This window comes from Salmo salar, chromosome ssa21 (genome assembly GCF_905237065.1).
Source record: "Salmo salar chromosome ssa21, Ssal_v3.1, whole genome shotgun sequence".
NCBI classification, from domain to species: Eukaryota; Metazoa; Chordata; class Actinopteri; order Salmoniformes; family Salmonidae; genus Salmo; species Salmo salar.
The window spans coordinates 22,398,583-22,407,500 of NC_059462.1; the positions used below are offsets into that span (position 1 = coordinate 22,398,583).

At 44.8% G+C, this 8,918-nt stretch overlaps 1 protein-coding gene across 1 annotated transcript in view; it reads left to right on the plus strand.

Moving 5' to 3' along the window:
• Positions 1-5,634: 5,634 nt before the first annotated feature.
• Positions 5,635-8,918, plus strand: part of ndp (norrin cystine knot growth factor NDP) — a 25,683-nt gene continuing 22,399 nt past the window's right edge. Inside the window, exon 1 of the mRNA XM_014164471.2 lies at positions 5,635-5,897. The gene's annotated coding sequence lies outside the window, so the exon portion shown is untranslated. The remainder of the gene's footprint in view (positions 5,898-8,918) is intronic.

Here is an 8,918-nt window from a genome sequence, read left to right on the forward strand (position 1 = left end):
GAAGAGAGAGAGGAGGGTGAGAGAAAGAGAAAGAGAAAAAACAAGGAGAGAGACACACAGAGAGAGAGAGAAGACAGAGAAAGAGAGAGAGTCTATAGGACCTGTGACTCAGATGTCAGTATAGCTGCTATGTGACCCTGACCTGATAATCCAGTTAAGAGCGGTGATGAGACAAGAAGACCTCCCCCACACCCACACACCCCTGGCCCCTCAACCCCTACCCCTCTCTCTTCATCTCCCAGTAGCCTGTGACAACATGCTCATTGCCACCCAACTTTATCCATCTAGTTCATCTCTCAAAACACTGTGAGGAGGGACAATACTCCTCACCCCCTCTCTCCCATTGCACCAGGTAAAAAAGGCCTAGGCCATAGTCTAAGTTTAGGCCCTAGAAGTTACCAGGACATAAAAAAGGCCTAGGCCATAGTCTAAGTTTAGGCCCTAGAAGTTACCAGGACATAAAAAAGGCCTAGGCCATAGTCTAAGTTTAGGCCCTAGAAGTTACCAGGACATAAAAAAGGCCTAGGCCATAGTCTAAGTTTAGGCCCTAGAAGTTACCAGGACATAAAAAAGGCCTAGGCCATAGTCTAAGTTTAGACCCTAGAAGTTACCAGGACACAGCAGGTTACTCTTTGGTGTGACCTGGGAAGTAGGGATGGAGAAGACAGGAGAAGACAGCTGGGTGTGGAGTCTTTCCTCGTTCTACTAAATAAGTGTGTAATGTCATCCTATCCTTGTTTAATTTACTGTAGTCCTGCTCCCTCCCTCCACTGACTGTAAAACACTGTAAAAACCCATGCGCCAGAAAAGGTCCTAAAGGTTAAAAGGTCTCCTGTGAACCTGTGAGTATGCACCTGCGTGCGCGTGTGTGTTGGCTACATGTGCGAACAGAGGAATGCTTGCTTGATGCTGCCAGGGCCAATATTGTAAGGACTGAATTGTTACAGACCCCAGTGAACGATAGGGAAAAGTTTCCCAGTATGTGTGTTTAATGACAGACACTTTCACAGGAGATATGCAACAAGCACAAGGACATTCTGTGTTCAAGCTGATTCTCACTGACACCTTGCCCTCCAACATTGGATAGGTCAAAGGTCGAGGCATAGGCTAATCTATCTGACATATAATCTGACATACAGCCATGCATGTAGAATATGCAGGTAACTAGTTACAGAAAGATTAGATTACAACCTGAAAAAGACATTTTCTTTGTGGTGGCCATTAAGAAACAATGATGTTTCAACCAGCATTCAACCTGACCATGGTATCACAAAACAACCAATTTTGCCCTTAGGGTAACTGTATTAACATTCAATACAACAGGCCCCTGTTGGAGAAGAGATGACGATGCTTTTAGTTTAATGCACTTCTAACGAGAGATGAAGAGAAAGTTGAAGAGACTTTAGGAGACTGGTTTTGGCTGCTTCATTATCCCTTCATTCCTGTGTTTCCTCAGTAACTATAGGTGTTGGCACGCAGAGCAAGGCGGGAGGGATAGGGAGGGGTGGAGGGGTAGGATTAAAAAGCCGACTTTCAAATGGTCAACCGATGACCCAGGTGCACATGGGGAAATAGTTACTCTCTCTATCTCTCTGTCTCTGTCTCTGAATCTCTCTCCCGCCCTCCTCTCTTTCAGAATATCTCTTTCTTCTTCGTTGTCTCGCTCTGAAGATCTCGTCTCTCGGGACATTTGCATGAACTGCTGTGTGGAGATAAGGTTTGATGTGTACGTGTGCGTGTGCATGTGTTCTTGTGCGTGGCCCTGTGTGTCTGTGTGCATCAATGATAATCAGCTCAACTCAGAGAAAATGCTCAAAGAAAATAAGTCAAAATTCCATACTTCTTCAGACAATTCTCAATTTCTTTGATATCATCCATTTACTACCTCTGCCTAAAAGGTTCTGAACACTTGTTCAGCAGAAGTCTATTCCCCAACGCTCAGCCATACCTGGTACAGTCATCAAACATACACACATGCGTGCACACACACACGCACGTGCGCACACTCACACACAGACACACACAGGTTATCTTTGGCAGGGAACATACATTCGTCTAACTGCTAAAATGAAGAGAAGTTATTCTACACCGGCTGTAAATTAGTTCTAGGGGACTATTTTCATTCGGACTCTAATTCCCGGCGGAACTCATTTTGGAGGCAAACAGGCCTGTTTTTCTGTTGCGCACCGGTCAACATAAATCTCCCAAAATTATGGGGCCTTTCCCTTTTTTCATGTAGCTTGAAACAAGGCTGGAAATTAATCTCCTAAATGAAGACTGAATGTGTTTCTCACGCAATAACACCAAGAGGCTCCGGACAAGCCTCCGGGCCTACTGCTGCTGCTGGGACTTAAGGTAAGAGAAGAACAGACAGATCCAGTGAATAGAGAGAGAGAGAGAGAGAGGAAGAGAGAGAGAGAGAGAGAGAGAGAGAGAGAGAGGAGAGAGAGAGAGAGAGAGAGAGAGAGAGAGAGAGAGAGAGAGAGGGGGGGGGAGTGATAGAGGGAAGAAGATAAAAGACAAGGAGAAACAGGGGAAGAGAAAGAAAAAAAGAGGGAGAGAGAGAGAGAGAGAGAGAGAGAGAGAGAGAGAGAAAAGACAGAGTTGGTAAGTCCTTAGGATCTGTGAATCAAGTGTCAGTATAGCTGCTATGTGACCCTGACCTGATAATCCAGTTATGAGAGGTGATGAGTCAAGAAGCCCCCCCACCCCTCCCCTCCCCCCACCCATCTTTACTGCAGACAAACAGGAACGAGACACTTTGGAGTACAATGCCTTTATTCAATGTGGCACTGAGATTGAAATGGATTGAAATGAAATGCATTTTAGGTGGAAGGGAAATCATTTCCAGAGAATAAAAGACCCCTGTTGTAAATCAACCAACCTGTCCCAATCCATCTATTGTGTGTCCATTCAAGGCCACCATAGACCTGCTGACCACTGCCGTTCCCCCCGTCACCATTGGAAGACCGGAGGCAAACATGAAATTGTATTCTGGTTTTAGTGGAGGCCATGTCGCGACGATTTCAGTGCTGAGACGGTTTTCCAGTTAGTGCGTTGTCAGAGAGCAGCTGATGAAACACACTGTCAACCATTCTGACAGTACATCTCCTCTAGGCTTCAACACAAACAGGATACACACGAACACACACACACGCACACTAATGCACAAAGTAACACACACAAGCGCACAAACATACACAAGCTCACACACACACACACACACGCATAAGAGCACACATATACACATCTCCATCCTCCTCTTCCTCCATCCTCCTCCTCCTCCTCCTCCCTGTTCTAACACACCATCCACAGTACTGCACACTCTCTCAGAGTTAAATAACTTCATGTGTGATTTACATTGGCTTTTCGCTGTAATGGAACAACATGACGTATATTTTGATGTATCAGCTAGACTCATTTAATCTATGTCACCACCTCTCGCTAACACAAGCCTCCAATGCCAAAAAGTGACACTCAGATTTCCCTCCAGTGAATCATTTGTATTCTGTTTTCCACTGAGAATTACTGAGGTGATCCTTTAAAACCACTGAAACCATTACAACTGTTTTTCAAATAGAAGTACACTTGCTTGGATCTCTCCAAGGTGTCGGTTGGTGAGGTGTAACTTTCCACTCCAAATCACTCCTGTCAGAGAGAGGTGAGGGGATGTTTGTGTGTTTGTGTGTTTGTGCATATGCGTGTGTTTTTGTGCGTGTGTGTGTGAGGAGGACAGAAGGTGAGACATTTTTGCCGTTAGCTAAGATCTTTCAGGTATAATTGTGTTTCTTATTAAATGCTTGACCCCCCTAAGCCCTACTTAGTGTGCCCTACTTAGTGTGCCCTACTTAGTGAGCGAGGCTCGCCCCCTTATTTCCCCCGAGAGTTTAGACTCTGCATACCAGGCTGTCTGTCTGTCTGTGATATGAATGATTATCTCAGCATATGTTATTAGACACACACAGCTTGTATTATAATACTCACTCAGTCATCCTTGACTAGGCTTGGTTGTTATTCTCAGATTGTCTCAGGCGCCTGTTGTTTAAAACACGCTGAATACCTTTTGTTACAACATGTTTTTTCTCTTCATCTTCGGTGTCTCCAATGGTGAAAGAATGCGTCTCTAATACAAGTCCCTAAAGACACTGGAATCCAAAGATGACATATTTCTCTCTCTCTCTCTCTCTCTCTCTCTCTCTCTCTCTCTCTCTCTCTCTCTCTCTCTCTCTCTCTCTCTCTCTCTCTCTCTCTCTCTCTCTCTCTCTCTCTCTCTCTCTCTCTCTCAATTGGAATCCAAAGATGACATATTTATCTCTCTCTCTCTCTCTCTCTCTCTCTCTCTCTCTCTCTCTCCAATTGGAATTCAAAGGGGCTTTATTGGCATGGGAAACATGTGTTTACATTGTCAAAGCAAGTTAAATAAAGAATACACAAAAGTGAGAAGACACAAAACAACATTAAAAACAACTAACAGTAAATATTGCACTCAAAAAGTTTAAAAATAAGTATATTTCTCTCTCTCTCTCTCTCTCTCTCTCTCTCTCTGCTCTACTCTAAACTTGGTCTTTGTGGATGGGATCCATACCTCATTTAGCAGATTACATTCTCAACACTGATGCCAGTATTCCTAGTCATATGATATTGATCTTCTCTTTGTCTCAAATTGTGTAAAAATGTCACAAATGCCTTCAGAAAAGAGACATGAAAGATGTAATATTTTTGGCAGCGTCTGTGTCCGCGTTGGGAGAAGGTATGACTACTACCGTTTCTCACTAACGATGGTCTCTGCTTCAAAATGGCTCATTACATTTTATCCTTCCTCATCCTGTATCTGTCACCCATCTTATGTTATTGTCTTATTGTCTTCAGGCTGTCTATCTCCCTGTCAAGACAGTTTAGGACAGGAAAATAAACAAAAAAAATACATGATCTTTACAATAAGAACCTGGTAAAATTGCAGGGAGGGTATTGACATACCAAACCCAAGAAACCTACAGTAGTTTCCCTTTTTTCAGTTGTTTGTCAAATTAGAGGATGATCCTATTCTTCATTTCACTCTGACGTGTGACCAGAGGCTTCTACCAGTACATCCAGCAGAGGTAAGTTACAGTGCACCCCCCCAGCCCCAACCCCCTGGTGTCCTATCGAGGGTGGAAGCCTGTGAAGAGGAAGGCAGAGGACCAGTTGTTTTTAAATAAGCTAATTCTGCTAACAGTTTTATAACTCCAACCTCATAAAACTGGCCCAGGCTTTTGGTCAGCTCTCTGATGGCGCAAGCAGAGCACAGCAGTCCGGACCTGGAATACCAATTTGCCTTGCGGGAGCGTGTCGGTGTGTGTGTGTGTGTGTGTGTGTGTGTGTGTGTGTGTGTGTGTGTGTGTGTGTGTGTGTGTGTGTGTGATGTATGTATGCTGTGTCACGTTCCACATCTGACAACCATCCTCCAATGCATAGCATCCAACCCCTTCGCTTTCTGTTTCCCCCGTAAAATAGGGAGAGTGTGAGAAAGAGAGCGACAGGCATAGAGATAAAGAGAGAGATAAATAGAAAGAAAGAGATAGGTAGGCAGAGAGAATAACAGAGAAAGAGTTAGAGAGAGCGAGAGAGACAGAGAGGGAGAGAGAGAATGAGTGAGTGACTGGGTGAGCAGAACAAGAGGAAGGGAGGGCGAGCAGAGAGAGACAGAGTGAGCGAATGAACGAGCGAGGGGGAGAGCAGAGCTCACACGATCAGTCAGCGCAAGTCTGTGTGAGAGAGACGAAGAGAGAAGGGGAGCAAGTGAAAGAGGGGACAGAGGTATTGAAAAGAGATTGTAGAAAGGAGACTCCGCTGGCTGCGTCCGATCCACAGCAGCTGTTGGATATTCCTGTTTTTCTGTCTGCGGTGGCCAGTTGAAGGTAAGACCACCATGGACCACTAGAGATCTGGAGGTGACCCAGGACTCCTCTCACTCACAACCCAGGATCTGTTCACCTTCTCTGGATTTGAGGCTTATGATCACTGGGTGTCCTCCGCACTTTGGTTTATTGTTAAAAACTGTAATTCCATCATAATCTGCATTTATGGGGGGCGATAAGCAGTGTAATGTTCAAACTGAATGTAGGCTGGTTGATACTTTGGTTTTTCTGTATTTTTTATTTGTGAAGTGAAGCATGGGGGCTTCACTTAGCCATTTACTATGCAGATAGACAGAATAAGTATGATATCACATTTTCCATGGAAAGGTATATTACCGATAACCAATTCATGTTCAAACTGAAAGTAGCATAATTACAACACAGCATTGGTTAACTGGTTGCCTCAGCTTATAATGTACTACACAGGTACATAAATGGTACTGTCATACCATCCATCAATAGGTAGACTATATATAATAGCAGTATGTTCAGAACCAATGAAGGGTGGTTGAGGCATTGGTTTAGATGCTGCCTGCCTGCGTCAGCTCATTGCCCAGTCATCCAGCCATGTACTATCTCAGGTATGTACTGTCTCCAACTCTGCTGAGGTATTTCTATCATATGTGCCCAGGCACTGTTCTGGTTAAAGGCATACCGTAACACAGCCTGACCCTGCCACTTTTTTTGGAAAGCTGAGGGATGGGGCTGAGGATCGACGCATCAACCTAAATGAAATGGTTTGAAACTATACGCTGTTTGTTTCCAAAGACTTATTGCACGAAATGAAGCCCTACATTTTGGGTAATGATATAGCGTTTACATTCTTCAAGAATCAATGGGTGTATATGACTCATAAAAATGACCAGAAATCAGATTCAGCCTTTAAGGACTGTGATGATGACATAGTGGACTGGTATGTGGTATACTACAACCACTCACATGGGTAGATGTTGTAATACAAGCTATGTAATGTTGTTGGAAGTATTTTATTACTCATTATGAGTTGCTGAAGGTAGACATATACATCAGTGTGTCACTGTAGGGCAGAGGTAGAGATAGAGATAGGGAGGGGGGAGGGAGGGAAGGAGGAGGGAGGGAGGGAGGGAGGGAGGGAGGGAGGGAGGGAGGGAGGGAGGGAGGGAGGGAGGGAGGGAGGGAGGGGCAGAGAGAAAGAGAGTCGGACATGCTGCAGAATTTAGAGAGGGAGAGAAGGATATAAAGAGGGAAGAGAGAAAAATAACTAACAACAACATTTCTACCTACAAATACTCCCCCAACCCTCCATCTCCTCCACTGCAGTTGTACGACTGGCAGGCAGCAGTTGCCTAGTGAGACAGACAGACAGACAGACAGACAGACAGACAGACAGACAGACAGACAGACAGACAGACAGACAGACAGACAGACAGACAGACAGACAGACAGACAGACAGACAGACAGACAGACAGACAGACAGACAGACAGACAGACAGACAGACAGAAGATGACATAACTGGAAGGTGTGCATGTGGACGTTTGTACAAGGTGGTGTGTGGAGGTCAGAGTGTGTGTTTATGTGAAGGGAGTTTGTGTTGAGAGGATTTACGTAGCGAAGTATGTTGTGTGTGAATGATGTAGCCTAGGGACTTGTCGTTTGTGGTGTGTACGTGCGTGCGTGCGTGCGTGCGTGCGTGCGTGCGTGCGTGCGTCAGGTTTAGAACTAGGTTATGGCCTCATGCTGTGTCTGAAGTTGATGACAGTTATAATGGACTCTGTGGTAGGTAGATATGATAGATGAGTTACAGTCCTTCCTACACTACTACCATCATCTATCACACAGAGAGTGTGAGGGAGAGAGGGAGGAGACAGAATGACAGAGAGAGAAAAATAGAGAGAGCGAGTGAGTGAGAGAGAGAGAGAAAGAGACAGAGACAGAGATGAGGAGGGGTCACAAAGGAGGAGACAAACAGACAGAAAGACAAGGAGAGAGAGAGAGAGGGAGAGGGAGAGGGAGAGGGAGAGAATGAAAGATTGGAAAACAGTATATAGAGATCGACAGAGAGGAAGTGGGAGAGAAATACAGAGATATGGAAGGATGAGGTCAGAGAGAAAGTAAGACAGTGATGGATAGAGAGAGAGAGACAGAGAGAAAGCAAGACAGTGATGGATAGAGAGAGAGACAGAGAGAAAGCAAGACAGTGATGGATAGAGAGAGAGACAGAGAGAAAGCAAGACAGTGATGGATAGAGAGAGAGACAGAGAGAAAGCAAGACAGTGATGGATAGAGAGAGAGACAGAGAGAAAGCAAGACAGTGATGGATAGAGAGAGAGACAGAGAGAAAGCAAGACAGTGATGGATAGAGAGAGAGACAGAGAGAAAGCAAGACAGTGATGGATAGAGAGAGAGAGAGAGAAAGCAAGACAGTGATGGATAGAGAGAGAGACAGAGAGAAAGCAAGACAGTGATGGATAGAGAGAGAGACAGAGAGAAAGCAAGACAGTGATGGATAGAGAGAGAGACAGAGAGAAAGCAAGACAGTGATGGATAGAGAGAGAGACAGAGAGAAAGCAAGACAGTGATGATAGAGAGAGAGACAGAGAGAAAGCAAGACAGTGATGGATAGAGAGAGAGACAGAGAGAAAGCAAGACAGTGATGATAGAGAGAGAGACAGAGAGAAAGCAAGACAGTGATGATAGAGAGAGAGACAGAGAGAAAGCAAGACAGTGATGATAGAGAGAGAGACAGAGAGAAAGCAAGACAGTGATGATAGAGAGAGAGACAGAGAGAAAGCAAGACAGTGATGGATAGAGAGAGAGACAGAGAGAAAGCAAGACAGTGATGATAGAGAGAGAGACAGAGAGAAAGCAAGACAGTGATGGATAGAGAGAGAGACAGAGAGAAAGCAAGACAGTGATGGATAGAGAGAGACAGAGAGAAAGAAAGACAGTGATGATAGAGAGAGAGACAGAGAGAAAGAAAGACAGTGATGGATAGAGAGAGAGACAGAGAGAAAGAAAGACAGTGATGGATAGAGAGAGA